Here is a 16,647-nt window from a genome sequence, read left to right on the forward strand (position 1 = left end):
ACTGCAAGGAGATCCAACCAGTGCATTCTGAAGGAGATCAGCCCTGGGATTTCTTTGGAAGGAATGATGCTAAAGCTGAAGCTCCAGTACTTTGGCCACCTCATGCGAAGAGTTGACTCATTGGAAAAGACTTTTATGCTGGGAGGGATTGGGGGCAGGAGGAGAAGGGGATGACAGAGGATGAGATGGCTGGATGGCATCACCGACTCGATGGACGTGAGTCTGAGTGAACTCCGGGAGATGGTGATGGACAGGGAGGCCTGGCGTGCTGCGATTCATGGGGTCGCAAAGAGTCGGACACGACTGAGTGAGTGAACTGAACTGAAACCTTAGAGATGGCCCAAGGCTGAGAAGCTAGGACAGAGGCAAACAAGTGAATAGCCAGAAAGTGTTAGTTGCTCGGCTGTGTCCAACTTTTTGAGACCCCACGAACTGTGGCCCACCCGGCTCCTCTGTCCATGGGATTTTCTAGGTGAGTATACTGGAGTGGGTTGCCATTTCCTTCTCCAGGGGATCTTCTCAATCCAGGGATTGAACCCACGTCTCCTGCATTGGCAGGCAGATTCTTTAACATCTGAGCCACCAGGGAAGCCATTCACCACTCTGTCAAGAAGAGGAGCCACTCTTCTTCATGTAGAGATTAGATCTGTTTAACAAGTTAGACTTGGTTGTTCATAAGAAAATTTCTGATATTGTCTGCAGTTTTCTTGAAACTGTTGTATATGTGGTTTGTGGAACATATATGTGTGTGTTGGCTTTCAGTCTCTATCTTGGAGATCATCAGTGAGCATTTGAAGCCCCTAATCAAGAGAATTCGCTACTGGGCCTTGTTACTTTGGATTTCACAGTATGTATTCAGAAATTTTAGGCTGTGCCAGTGCCCTTCAACTCTCTTGATCTCTGATCAGCACCAGATGGTTTGTTAATTAGTACAATGTAAGGAATGATCTTAATTGCTGGCTTGAGTGGTTTCAACATATGTGGATTGGCTAGAAATATTATCTATATTTCTGCCTTTGCATGAATTCATATATGAGGTCTAGAGAAGCCACTACCCTACAAGTGAAGCCCCAGGGCTACAATTACATCTGAATCTTGTGTGAAGCCACTTTGGAGAATTCTGAATAGTGTCATGTCTGCCATGTATAAAGATTTGAAACAAAACATTTAGTGAAATGTCTAAAAAGACAAAATAATGACTACTTGCTCATAAATGTGGCATGACTTAGACCAGGGCACCCCAATCTACAGGGTCTAATATCTGATCATCTGAGGTGGAGCTGACGTAATAATAATAGAAATAAAGTGCACAGTAAATATAATACACTTGAATCATCCCCAAAGTATCCCTTCCTCCCAGTCCTTGGAAAAATTGTCTTCCACAATGCCAGTCCCTAGTGCCAAAAAGATTGGGGACTGCTGACTTAGACGATCGGTGGCAAGATCCTGAGAGCAGAGCCTTAGAGATCTTTTCTTGTCTCTGTTGAAAATTACCCAGCTCTATGATAACAACCTAATATTTCGGTATAACCAGACTGCCTTATCTCAGCTACAATTGCTTCTTTAAAAGATTTAGTTAAAAGGTAATGAGATGTGGAATGAATAAACAGTGGCATATTTCTTTAATGAAATTATATTCAGCAATGTAAAAAATATTGCTATATGCAACAATAAGGGTGAATCTCAAAGATGTTACATTGAGTTGTACATTTCACATTAGAGGATATGGCTGTACATGTATTCTACTGCAAGTAAAAAGTAATTGGCCATAAGAAAGATATCTAGATAATTAGCAGATCCACGGCAGGACAAGAATTGTCTTACCTAATGAGAACTATAATCCCTGTCCAGAAATTCTCCTTACTAACTCTAGAATCCAGGCTGCCACCTTCTCATTTTTCTATCCATTTCTGAAGCTCACAGAAACTTGATTTATTCATCTGAAAGGACAAATAATTGCACTCTAGGAACTCTTTTGTACAACTCCAAGAGTCCTATTCCACAGACTCTGAAGTGAATCTGTGAACAGCCCTTGCTGGAATTGTACAATGACAGGTGTCAGGTCCCTATGTGACCATCATGGAGCTGTCTTGGCTGAAGTGACTTAGCTAAGGCATGTATACAGCTAACCACAGCAGCCATCTGAAAGCTGAAGCTTTTCTACCTATTAAAGTATAAATTTTCTTACAGTTTCAGATTTTGCATTACAGTAAAGTCATTGCTTCAGTATCTGTTATGTAAATTCAATTTTAAATGAGTAATATCTTTTAAAATAAGTATTAATATCTTTATTGATATTTTTTCAAATGGTTGGATATTAGATATAAAATTCTCCTAATTTATTTTTGACTTCAAATTAAACTTTACAAAATTTTAAAAATAACATGCAACAAATAATTTATAAACTACAATTTTCATTATAATTTATACATTTAACAGTTGAGTCTACTCTTTTCAGACTTAACTTTTATTTTTTACAGCTTTTCCAGTACTGTTTACATTTATGTGAACTTTAGAACTCTGAGACTTTTTCCTTCAACATTCCTCTCACTAGTATTTCAAGACAGGCTTACGTAGCTGCAGTCTGGGTCAAAATGTAGTGAATATTGATGCTAATATGGCATGCTTTGGCCTGTGTCAATCAGGTTGTTGCTTCACCAAAGCTTAGGATAGATGAAGAGCTCTGAAAAGAATGCAGACCAGAAAAACAAAGATGAATTATATGTCGAAAGTGAAGAAAATTAAAATAAATTAAATGATTTACACTGAAGAAAAGAGGATGAAATCAGAATTCTCAGATTTGGCTTCATTTGAATAGAATTTTTCAAGAGGTATTTTGAAATTCTCATAGATTATAAATGCTACTTGTTTAGGCTTTAGCTGCAATAATTTTAGGCTTATAGAGAGGTTGGAAAAATAGTACAGAGAACTCTCATACACCCTTCAACCAGTTACCCCAATGATAACATCCCACACAACAATAACATGATTATTAAGAAGTAACAAAATTAACAAAAGAAATTACATCTAAATAAACAATACCTTGTGTGTATTTTACCAGTCTTTCCACAAATGTGCTTTTTTTTGTTTCATTATCTAACGTTGCATACCACACTTACATTTAGTTATTTTTCCCAAGCTTCTTTTAATGTGTGATGATAGTTCCTCAGTCTTTCCTTGTCTTTCATGACTTTGACATATAAAGCTAACCATCACAGAGTTAGAGTCTAACATTCATTATTTATTTTGTGACAAACTGTTCTAGATTTGGCCACTGGGAGCTCTAACTGATTTCTCTTGTCCTTTTGCCATGCTCCCAATCAACTTGTTTAACACTTTCCATCTCTCTAATACTCCCAGAAGTTCTATGCTCGGCTTGTGTATTCCATTCCCCAGCCTGAGAGCAGCCCTAGATCAGGGTTCCAAGGAGCCTTCATTTCGGTTATTAAAGAAGAGCATTTAGGAATTTGGGATTAACATATGCATACTACTATATATAAAATAAGTAAACAACAAAGACCTGCTGTGCAGCATAGGGAAATATCTAATAATAACCTATAATGGAAGAGAATATGAAAACAAATGTATATATATATATATATATATATATATAATTGAATCACTTTGCTGTACACTTGAAACAAACACAACATTGTAAATCAACTATAGTTCAATTTTTAAAAAAAGGATGTCATTTAGAAACAAAAACCTGGGAACTAGGTATGCTCATTGCTACCAAGATGTCACTTTCTCTATGTTCTCTTGGGGGGATAAAGCTGGGCCATATTTGTTTGCACCTGCTACGCTGTGCTTAGTCACTCAGTTGCGTCTGACTCTTTGCAACCCCTTGGACTGTAGCCCGCCAGGCTCCTCTGTCCATGGGGATTCTCCAGGCAAGAATACTGGAGTGGGTTACCATTCCCTTCTCCAGGGGATCTTCCCAACCCAGGGATCGAACCCAGGTCTTCTGCATTTCAGGTAGGTTTTTTACCATCTGAGCCACCAGAAAAGTCCAAGAATACTGAAGTGGGTAGCCTATCCCTTCTCCAGGGGATCTTCCCAACCCAAGAATGAAACTGGAGTCTCCTGCACCGCAGGCAGATTCTTTACCAGCTGAGCTACCAGGGGAGCTCCATAGGTTTGCATAGAATCCCATATATATGCACATATGTGTATTAATTTCCATAGCTCTATCATCTATCTACTTATCTATCTATGTATATGAGAGTTCAAAATTATACCTTTACCTCTAATTCAGTAACACATAGTTCATTCTACCATCATCTCCCCATTTTATGACTAAGAAACTGCCACTGTAACATATTTACTTATTTGTTCAAATCATGAAAGGCCATTTCAGAATTGCTAACCTGCATACTTAAATTTATAAACTCGAGTGCAGTATTTGTGTACCAATCTTTTTGTCTTTAGACTTACAACTTAGTGACTAAACCACCATCACCAACAACCAGTTGAAACAATGTTTTTTAAAGTTACATGCTGCAGCTTATTTCTTCACCGTTTCATTCACTATTAGCAGAGCACTCTTTTACAATACAAAGAGATTCAACTGTCATAGTCTGTACCCCATTTTGGTTTTCCATAATATCCTAATTATTTTTACCTACATATGAAAATTCACCCTTTGTGGTATATCGATTTTCAAGTTTGGACAAATGACTAGAGTTTTGTGTTCACAATACAGAATGGTTCCATGACCTCAAAATTTCACTTATGCTCATTTGTAGTCAAGCTCTCTTCCCATGCCACAAAACAAGTAACTACCTTTTTTAATCCCCTTAGCTTTTTCTTTTCTAGCATGTCATGTAAATTGTAAACAACATTATGCAGCATTTTAGGTCGAGCTTTCAGGACTATTTGTTTCTTCATTAAGACACCTGCCCATTCTATTTCATAGAAGATTCACCCTCCTGCATATATTTTGAAACAAAAAGTCTGAATCCTTATTTTTGCTTCTTTAGAAAAACATCTTCAGAGGTACACTATTTTTCAAAAATTTCTATGCATTGTTTCTTATTCCTTAAGTTACAGCATCTTTTGTATTGGACTCACTGTAATGATTTTATATTTGTTTGTTTTTTTTGCATTTATCTTTTTTATTTTTTTTTTAATTTTTATTTTTACTTTGTTTTACTTTACAATACTGTATTGGTTTTGCCATACATTGACATGAATCCACCACGGGTGTACATGCGTTCCCAAACATGAACCCCCCTCTCACCTCCCTCCCCATAACATCTCTCTGGGTCATCCCCATGCACCAGCCCCAAGCATGCTGTATCCTGCATCGGACATAGACTGGCGATTCGTTTCTTACATGATAGTATACATGTTTCAATGCCATTCTCCAAAATCATCCCACCCTCTCCCTCACAGTGCAAAAGTTCGCTCTACACATCTGTGTCTCTTTTGCTGTCTTGCATACAGGGTCATCATTGCCATCTTTCTAAATTCCATATATATGCGTTAGTATACTGTATTGGTGTTTTTCTTTCTGGCTTACTTCACTCTGTATAATCGGCTCCAGTTTCATCCATCTCATTAGAACTGATTCAAATGTATTCTTTTCAATGGCTGAGTAATACTCCATTGTGTATATGTACCAGAATCCAACAACACATTAAAAAGATCATACACCATGACCAAGTGGGCTTTATCCCAGGGATGCAAGGTTTTATATTTGTTGTGTTTTCTTAACCTTGAATCAGTAGTGAACCATTCATGCTCTGATTTTCTCAAGTGAGACAAAAACCTTTGCCTTACTGATTCCACACTTCAGCAACCTCAGTTTCTAAGATTCAAACCTGAAGATCAGGGTGATATACATGCCATCTGGGTCAATGTGAAATTTCCAGAAGTGGGATATTTGGTGAGGAAATCAGACACTTAGTGAGATTATGCTTGAGAGAAGCTGGATTTTCTACTGCTTTGATTTTCAAGTTCCACATCTTAGCAAGTGATTCAGATGCAATTTGCAATTTTTTTAGAAAAAGATGGAAGCATTTTAAATATTACACTCTGTATCTTATAGGACTCCCAAACTTTCCCTAAGTCTTTCCTTGCTTCTAGTGCTGCTTCTAAGGGAACTAAACATATTTGTATGCAAAAGATCACTTCTACTTACTTGATATTTTATTCTGAACTGCATGCTAGGCTGTGTAATTTCTGAATAAACAGAGAACAGGTCCTTACAGGGCAAACTTGGGTTACTGATTTTAGGGTTTTTTTTCTTTTTCACTGTAGGCATTTGCAGCTATGAATTTCTCTTTGATCACTGCCTTTACTGTAAGCCATATGTTTTAGTGTGCTGTGTTTTTTAGTTATCTCAAAGTATTTTCTAGTTTCACTTGTAAGTTTTTTGATCCTTTGATGGTTTAAATGAATTGCTTGATTTCCACACATTTATGGATTAAGTGAAGTAAGTCACACGTCAAGAAGCCACATGTAAAACCGGACATGGAACAACAGAATGGTTCCAAATTGGGAAAGGAGTATGTCTGGACTGTATATTGTCACCCTGCTTATTTAACTTATATGCAGAGTACATCATGAGAAACGCTGGGCTGGAAGAAGCACAAGCTGGAATTAAGATTGCTGGGAGAAATATCAGTAACCTCAGATATGCAGATGACACCACCCTTATGGCAGAAAGTGAAGAGGAACTAAAAAGCCTCTTGATGAAAGTGAAAGAGGAAAGTGAAAAACTTGGCTTAAAATGCAACATTCAGAAAAATAATATCATGGAATTCAGTCCATTCACTTCATGGCAAATAAATGGGGAAACAATGGAAACCGTGGGAGATTTTAATTTTGGGGGCTCCAAAATCACTGCAGGTGGTGACTGTATCCATGAAATTAAAAGATGCTTGCTCCTTGGAAGGAAAGTTATGACCAACCTAGATAGTATATTCAAAAGGAGAGACATTACTTTGCCAACTACGGCCCATCTAGTCAAAGGTATGGTTTTTCCAGTAGTCATGTCTGGATGTGAGAGTTTGATTATAAAGGAAGGTGAGCACCAAAGAATTGATGCTTTTGAACTGTGGTGTTGGAGAAGACTCTTGAGAGTCCCTTGGACTGCAAGGAGATCCAACCAGTCCTTTCTAAAGGAGATCAGTCCTGGGTGTTCATTGGAAAGACTGATATTGAAGCTGAAACTCCAATACTTTGGCCACCTGATGGGAAGAACTGACTTACTGGGAAAGACCCTGATTCTGGGAAAAATTGAAGGTGGGAGAAGGGGATGACAGAGGATGAGATGGTTGGATGGCATTACTGACTCTATGGACATGAGTTTGAGCAAGGTTTGGGAGTTGGTGATGGACCGGGAAGCCTGGCGTGCTGCAGTCCATGGGGTCACAATGAGTTGGACAAGACTGAGTGATGGAACTGAACTGAAGTAAGTCAGACAGAGAAAGGCAAATACAATATGATATCACTTATATGTGGAGTCATTTTCTGTGATTTTTTTTTTAATTTACTGAGACTTGTTTTGTGACCTAACATATGCTCTATACTATATAATGTTCTGCTTTCTTTCCTTGAAAAGTGGAAAAGTTTAGAAAGTAAAGAAAAAAGTTTAAAAAGTAAAGAAAAGTTTACTTTCCTGCTCTAGAAGGAATGTTCTGTGAGTGTCTATTAGAGTGCAGGTTGCAGTAGTAGCACACCCTGGGGATGGTGAGTCTAAGCCATTATTCTGGTCTCAGTGGGGCATTTGCAGGATAGCAACAGTTCAGTTCCAGTACCACTGGGAGAAAGCCACAATTTAGACCCTGGGGTTGGGATGTGTGCAGACCAGCAACAGAGTGGACAGTGACAGCAGGTAAAGCCTTGCATTAGCACCTAGGGGCAGGGGGCAGGACAGCAATCACACAGCCCCAGTGATAAGTCAAAGTCATTGCTTAGGACCCAGGGCAGGGTGTGGAGCAGCAGCAGTATAGCTGTAGCAATAACAGGTCAAATCTATGACTTGGGATTTGGGGGTGGTGTGCAGAGCAGTGGCAGCTTTGGTTCCTTGAATGGGGATGTACTGTGGCGTCCAAATCCTAGAGAGCAGGGACACTGAGGCAACTGGAACCCTGGGGAACACGATCATCACAAGGATCACTCCTGCCCTGGGGAGGAAATGTAGAAGCTAGACCCTAAGCAGCTCCATCAGCTGGAATCAGTACTTGTGAAGTCTATGGGGTCCTTGGTAGCAAAGGCTGCAAGTGTTCTGGTGGTGAGGCTTTCTGGGTTACTCCTACTCTTCTTTTCCTTGTAGAATGAAATCCCTCCAAAGGGATCCCTCTTGCCATCGAGCTGTTCTGGCCTGGGAGGTAGAGTGATAGAGGCAAAATATTTCCTATGCTTTTCTATATGGCCATTCTTGGTTTTTAGCCTTGCACTGTTACTGCTTGCTTCTTCGTTGAAGTCCAGAGCCTTCCCCAGAGCTATTTTTGTTAGTTTGTAATTAGTTATTCACTGTTTTTGTGGGTTTTGCAGAGGAGACAACTGTTGGGGCCTCCATCTTGCTGACAGCACGTTAACTGACCCTTTTCTATTGTTCCATTGTGATTAAATTCAAAATAAGTGACAGATGAAAGAAGGAGGGAGAGGAAGGGATATGATTGTTTCAGGATTTCGTTTCCTTGTAGTAGGGAAATAGGCATATTATTCTGGCCACTGCAGCCTGAAATCCTGGGATTAGGTTAATATCATCTTAGGGTCATCTCTTTTGTTCTATATTTTAAATATATTTCTTAACTCATCCCCCTTGGAGATCAGTTATTGAAACTGTACTTTGATCTTATTTCAATGAGTCTTCTCTGATCTTTGTCTTAAGATGTCGCTGTCAGTTTGGGGCTCTAGATATATGTCATGGGTATTTTAATGGGCAGAGATCTTGTGCATTGGCTATCACCAGAATGAGGTTCCCAAGCTTATCTTCTCCAAGCCCCTTTCAGTTCTTGTATGGCTGAGGCATTTTCTTGAAGGCCAGTTGGCCTTGCATGTGGTTCATGAAGGCAGTGACAGGTGATCCCTTAAGCAGACACAGGGGCTAATCTCCAAAATCAGTACAAGGACTAAATGGATATCACAGCTTAGCTCTCGTGGGTATATGGCCAGCAGGAGCTCCGATGAAGTCAAATTAGTCAGGGAGAATCAAAAAGCCCTAACCAAGGCAAGAGAGAACAAGCCAGGAGCCACAGTAGCTACAGCAGGGAAGCTGCAGCCTGGGAGGGAGATGACCTTGTCCTAGGTATCAGAGGAGAGAACAAGCATCAGCCACTAGGACCAATCTTCTCTGCTTTGTCGAAATTCATTCCTAAAGGAAGAGTCACAGGCAGGAGGAGCTGAAAGATCAAATTTCATCAAATGAAAGTATATAAAAGGACTTTATAAATTATTTAAATCAAATAAGTTTAAGTCTAAACTATATTATACACACATACATCCACACACACACACACACACACACACACACACACACACACACTTGCTTCCAATTGCTTTTAGTTATATCCCCTCCTGGACTCAAATTTCACTAGGAGTTTTAGCTTCTAGAAAAATCAAACCTACACAGTGAGTACTCAGTAGTTTCTGAATGATTTACTGTGGTGGTGGTTTAGTCACTAAGTTGTGTCCGACTCTTGCTACCCCATGGACTGTAGCTAGCCAGGTTTCTCTGTTTGTGGGATTTTCCAGGCAAGAATACTGGAGTGGGTTGCCATTTCCTTCTTGGGAATGATTCACCAAGATCAATTCTCTAATTTCTGAAGATGAGAGAGTTGAATTGCACTGTTACTGTCATACTGCCAAACAGTAGAAATACCTCTACACTCTCCCTTTGACAAGAGAAATAATGGAGGTCTTAGGAGGGAAGGGAAGTCTCTACTCTTCTGCATGACTCCACTATTAAAGGAACATTGCCCTAAGGTGGGAGAAGGCAATGGCGTCCCACTCCAGTACTCTTGCCCGGAAAATCCCATGGATGGAGGATCCTGGTAGGCTGCAGTCCATGGGGTCGCAAAGAGTAGGACACGACTGAGCGACTTCACTTTCATTTTTCACTTTCGTGCATTGGAGAAGGAAATGGCAACCCACTCCAGTGTTCTTGCCTGGAGAATCACAGGGAAGGGGGGAGCCTGGTGGGCTGCCATCTATGGGGTCACACAGAGTCGGACACGACTGAAGCAACTTAGCAGCAGCAGCAGCAGCAGCCCTAAGGTGAAAGATATTTCCTCAGAGCACAGAGAGTTTGGAACTACCTCAAAAAAGATACATACACAATCCTAGTAGTTATACAGCTTTCATTTCAGACTGAGAGCCTCCTGGAGTCCTGAGGGTGAGCCATCAAGCAGAGTTTTCATCTTCAGGGAGGAAAGTGAGCAGTGGCATCTAGCAGTACACAAAGTGCCCATATTGGCTACAGCCCATGAAAGAATTAGCCTCAGGAGCATGGCTGTCTTTGCATAAAACACCGTTTAAGGAAATACTGACAAGAAGTGTAATCACACTCCTCTTTCCTCACACAATTATCAGAGGGGAAACAAAGTTTAGCAAGAACATGACAACTGTAATATATATTGTTTATTAAACATGCAATCACTCATCAAGAATTTTCATAGGGAGAATCCAAAAATATGACAGGAAATTTCATTAGAGATGAATCTTGATGCATCTTTCTGAAAGATGCTAGTGATTGTCTTTTATTATTACAAAAAAACCTGTATTATTTATTTTTTAGAAAACTGTATAATTTATATGTATGAACTTCAAGTTCTCTGAACACTTGAAGTAGGTTTCTTGCTTCTTATAGGAAGTGAAAGATTCTTTGACAGAATTTTCAAATATAATGGACCTTCCACTGCAATTCGACACAGTTAACTGATTGCTATAACTCTTGAGTGTTCAGGCATTTCACTATTAGATTCTAATTTGTTGCACTACAAATCACTTTCAGGGAGACATATTTAATAGGTTAAAAACTAATAATTCTGCCAAATATCTGTCAGGATTCTACTACCTGATACCTATAGCCTCCAGCTTGTTGAGCATCTCTACCTTATCAAGGACAGCATCATCAAATGAAGGGGGAGATGAGATATCTAGGGCAAAAGTGTTGATCTGATACAAGCTCCTGAGTTTGATGTCTTCAATAGTCTACATCAAGGGAAACTTGTAAGCCTAGTATTTCACTACATTGAACAAATCAGGAGTCTTTTATCAATCTTGAAAGACAACTTTACATGATATACCAGAAAATAAAGCAAAACTGCAGCAAAAAAAGTGTGTGCTAGCAAACTGTTAAAACAATAGATATTGATCAAATTTAAAAAAATATTTTTAGTCTACTTTTTAGGTAAAATTTGGTTTATTTAAGGTGAAAAAGTGCAAGCCATCTTAACACTTTTGTCAAATGAAACAAAAATCACTTTACTTTATTAGACCAACCTATAATTTCAGGGTACAGATGCTTCTTTTAGAAATCTTCCTTGAATCAATACTGCAAAGCCTGTCTCCTAAAAGAGTTGAAAAAAAAAAATCATTCTATGTCTTTATAGATTTTAAGGTGCCGGAAAACCCAAAATACCATAGGGATCCATGTCATCACATTTTTAAGGTTGGAAAAAATTATATAAAATTAAATTATCTGATCAATGTCATATCAGGTGGCAAAATCAAGATCAACAATTGAGAACAGCGAACATTCACTGAGCACTTACTTCATTCTGAGTACTGTCTTATGTACTTGGCAAAGCTAAATAGCAGTCCCTGGTGGCTCAGCTTTGTAAAGAATCTGCCTGCAGTGCGGGAGACCTGGGTTCCATCCATGGGTTGGGAAGATCCCCTGGAGAAGGGAAAGGCTACCCACTCCAGTATTCTGGCTTGGAGAATTCCATGGACTATACAGTCCAAGGGGTAGCAAAGAGTTGGACATGACTGAACGACTTTCACTTTCCTTTTCAACCCTAGGAGGCAGATCTCAAGGGTATATAACTTCTCCAAAGTTACACAAATAGATCCTGGGCAATTCATGGTTGAAATTGAAACCCAGAGTTTGGCTCCAAAGTTTTTTTTTAATCTTATTTTTTGGGAGAGAAGAAGATATGTCTATAAGTCTGCCTAATCTTTACAGTTTACATACGATTTCACCAAGTTTAAATGGACAAATAAATGTATTTTGACAAATGTAATACATTTATGTAACTACTAGGACAGTAATGATGTAGAACATTTCCAGCACCCCAAAAAGATCCTTCACACTCCTTTGTAGTCAATCTCCTTAACCGACTCTTTGGTCCTTGGCAACTACTTTCTTTCTTTCACTGTTGTGACACTTCAATTGTGACACTTAACAAAGTTTTGGCTATTGTGAATAAAAGCATTATATTAACATATAAGTTCTTAAGAAAAAAAAAAAAAACAGACACGAGTTTTCAGTTCTCTTGGGTAAATACCTAGGAGTGGCTGATACAAGTAATGGGTAGCAGTGGCCTCTCATTATGGTTTTAATTTGTGTTTTCAGAATGCCTAATGACATTGAGTATCTTTTCATGGGCTCATTGGAATTTCATATAGTGTCTACACTGCAATGTTTGTTCAAAATTTTTGCCCAATTGGTTTCATTGTCTTCTTATTAATGAACTATAAAGGTTCCTTTAAATACTCTAAATACACAAATCCTTAATGACAAATATCTTTTCAGATATTATCTGAGTCTATGGAGACAACAGACTTTCTTTCCTTTTTCCTTTCCTCACCAATGTTAACAATATTTTTTTGAAGAGCAAAACTGTTTTTCTTTTATGTGTTTTTTGTTTGTGTCATCTCAAGAAATTGCTACCTAACTCAAGTCACAAGTGTTTCCTCCTAGAAGTTTTATAGTTTTCACTCTTACACATAAGGTGTATGATCAATTACAAGTTTGTTTGTGTATGGGGATAAGTAAGAGTGACAGTGTATATTTTTTGCACATTATATCTAATAATTATAGAACAATTTGTTGAAGAGACTGACTATACTTTTTCCACTGAATTAATGGGCATCTTAAGTTCACCATAAAAATGAGGTTAATTTCTGGGTCTTATATTCTGTCCAATTCTTCTAAATGCCCACAACACAGTTTTGACTATTCAGCTTTATAATAAATCTTGAAAGAAGGTAATTCATGAGACAGGGTGCTCAGGGCTGGTACACTGGGATGACACTGAGGGATAGGATGGGGAGGGATGTGGGAGGGGGGTTCAGGATGGGGAACACATGTATACCCATGGCTGATTCATGTCAATGTATGGCAAAAACCACTACAATATTGTAAAGTAATTAGTCTCCAATTAAAATAAATAAATATTTTTTTTTAAAAAAGAAGGTAATTCACCAACTTTGTTTTTCTTTTAAAAATAATTTGAATTGCTCAGCCAGGTTCATTGTATCTCCATATAAACTTTTGTTTTGTGACATTGTGAAGTCGCTCAGTCGTGTCTGACTCTTTGCGATCCTATGGACTGAAAACTGCCAGGCTCCTCTGTCCATGGGATTTTCCAGGCAAGAGTACTGGAGTGGGTTGCTATTTCCTTCTCCAGGGTATCTTCCTGACCCAGGAATCAAACCCGGGTCTCCCACATTGTAGGCAGACTCTTTACCATCTGAGCCACGAGGGAAAATATAAATTTTACAGTTTGTCAATTTCTACTGAAAGAAATTATACTATAATTTTGACTGGGATCACACTGAATTTGGGACTTCCCTCATGGCTCAGTGGTAAAGTATCTGCCTGCCAATGCAGGAGATGCAGATTCAATCCCTGGGTCGGGAAGATCCCCTGGAGGAGGAAACGACAACCCACTCCAGTATTCTTACCCGGGAAATTCCATGGACAGAGGAGCCGGGCAGGGATTGCAAAGAGTCGGACACGACTTAGCAACTGAGCATGCACGTACACTGAATAGGTAGACTGATGTGTGAAGAACTGACACTATAACAATATTAAATATTGAAGTACATTAACATAGTATATATCTATTTTTAGTTCTTTTAAAATTTCCTTTTGCAATGTTTTATAGCTTTCATTGTGCCGTTCTTGCATATGTCTTGTTAAATTTATCCATACATATATCACATTTTGGATACAGGTATAAATGGCATTTTTTAAAATTTAAATTTATTTATTTTAATTGGAGGCTAATTCCTTTACAATATTGTATTGGTTCTGCCACACATCAACATGAATCCACCACGGGCCTACACGTGTTCCCCATTCTGAACCCCCCTCCCACCTCCCTCCCTGTACCATCCCTCTGGGTCATCCCAGTGCACCAGCCCAAAGCATCCTGTATTGAACCTGGACTGGCGATTTTAAAAAATCTTGTTTCAAGTGGTTGTATTCTAGTACTACATAGAAATGCTGCTTATTATATATTGACCTTAACCAGTAATGATAATAAAATTCATTATAAATACTTACAGTATTTTCTAGATTCATTAGAAATTTCTGCACAGGTCATATTGACTATGGCTAAACACAGTTTTACTTCTTTCCTTTCAATCAGTATGTCTTTAATATTTTTCTGCTTGCCTTGCTGCACCACTTAGAACTTCCAAAACAGTCAGGAGCGTTAAGAATGGACATTCTTACCTTGATTATAATCTTAGGAAGAAAGTACTCAGTTATTCATCATTAAGTATAATAAATAAAAGGTTTTTAAAAGATTTCCTTTATCAGTTTGAGAAAACGTTCCTTAGTTTTAAGAGAATTTTTATGATGAGTGTTTTAATTTTGGCAAACACTTTTTCTGTATCAAATGATTATGTTTATTTTAATAATATTAATTACTTTGAGTGTCAAACCAACTATTCATTCTTATTATAAAGCTCATTTAGTCACAAAATAATATCATGTGTATATCTTGCTATGTTCTCCAATACTTGGTCTAGTATTTCTCCATTTATGTTCTTGAGGAAAATCAGTTCATCTTTTTTTCTTTTCTTTTTTTTTTTTTCTGTTTTTGTCTGGTTTTTGTATCAGGGTAATGATGTCTTCAAATGATGAGTTGGAAGTATTTGCTCCACTTCTATTTTTTGAAAGAATATGTATAGAATAAATAATGTTTATTAAATATCTGACAGAATTCACCAGTGAAGACATTTGGGCCTTGAGTAGCTGAATAGTGACCCCCCAAACATACCTAGATTCAAATATTAGGATGCTGTGAATGTTACCCTACATGAGAAAAGGTACTTCACACACATGATCAAGGATCCTGAGATGCAGAAGTTCTTCAGAATTATACAAGTAGATAGTAAATGTTAATACAAGTGTCCTTGTAAGAGAGAGGGAAAGGTTAGATTAGAATAGATGTGTGATGGCAGAGCAAAGGGAAGGAGGGAAAGAGAGATTTGACGATGTTATTCTGCTAGCATTGAAGATGGTGGAAGAGGCCGTGAACAAAGGAATGCAGCTCTAGAAGCTAAAAAAGACAAGGAAACAGATTCTTTTCTAGAGCCTCTGAAAGGAACACAGCCCTGCAACACCCTATTTTCAGACCAGTGAAACCCATTCCAGATTTCTCACCTTCAGAACTATAAGATAATAAATGTGTGTTGCTTTGCGTATATGTTTAGACAAAACTATAATTCAAAAAGATACATGGTTATTGTTACCATCTTTCTAAATTCCATATATATGAGTTAGTATACTGTATTGGTGTTTTTCTTTCTGGCTTACTTCACTCTGTATAATAGGCTCCAGTTTCATCCACCTCATTAGAACTGATTCAAATGTATTCTTTTTAATGGCTGAGTAATACTCCATTGTGTATATGTACCACAGCTTTCTTATCCATTCATCTGCTGATGGACATCTAGGTTGCTTCCATGTCCTGGTTAAAAAAAAAAAAAAAGATATATCACCCTTATGTTCACAGCAGCACTATTCGCAATAGCCAACACATGGAAATTCTTAAATGTCCACCAACAGATGATTGGGTAAAGAAGATGTAAGTAAGTAAGTAAAGTTGCTCAGTCATGTCCGACTCTTTGCGACCCCATGGACTGTAGCCTACCAGGCTCCTCCCTCCATGGGATTCTCCAGGCAAGAGTACTGGAGTGGGTTGCCATTTCCTTCTCCAGGGGATCTTCCCAACCCAGGAATTGAACCTGGGTCTCCTGCATTCCAGGCAGACACTTTAACCTCTGAGCCACCAGGGAAGCCCAAAGAAGATGTGATACACACAAAAACATGTGTAAAGAAGATGTGGTACACACAAATACACACACAAAATGGAGTATTTCTCAACCATACAAAAGAATGAAATAATTGCATTTGCAGCAACATGGATGGACCTAGAGATTATCAAACAAAGTGAAGTAAGTCAGAAAGAGACAGACAACACACAATAGCACTTATATACAAGATCTAAAATATGATACTAATGAATGGATCTACAAAACAGAAACAGACTCACAGACATAGAAAACTGATTTGTGATGGCAAATCGGTTGGCAAGGGGAATGGGGGTGGGAGAATAATGCAGGAGGAGGTTTGCGGTTAGCAAATGAAAATTATATATAGAATGGATAAACAAGGTCTTACTGTACATCACAAGGAACTATATTGAATATTCTGTGATAAACCATAATGGA

The 16,647-nt window shown here is 38.3% G+C and overlaps 1 non-coding gene across 1 annotated transcript; it reads right to left on the reverse strand.

Moving 5' to 3' along the window:
- Window positions 1–16,140: 16,140 nt before the first annotated feature.
- Window positions 16,141–16,212, reverse strand: TRNAS-GGA (transfer RNA serine (anticodon GGA)). Its single transcript has one exon. It is a non-coding gene; the product is annotated as a tRNA-Ser (tRNA).
- Between the last annotated feature and the right edge of the window lie 435 nt (window positions 16,213–16,647).

Source organism: Capricornis sumatraensis, chromosome X (assembly GCF_032405125.1).
Source record: "Capricornis sumatraensis isolate serow.1 chromosome X, serow.2, whole genome shotgun sequence".
Lineage (NCBI taxonomy): Eukaryota > Metazoa > Chordata > Mammalia > Artiodactyla > Bovidae > Capricornis > Capricornis sumatraensis.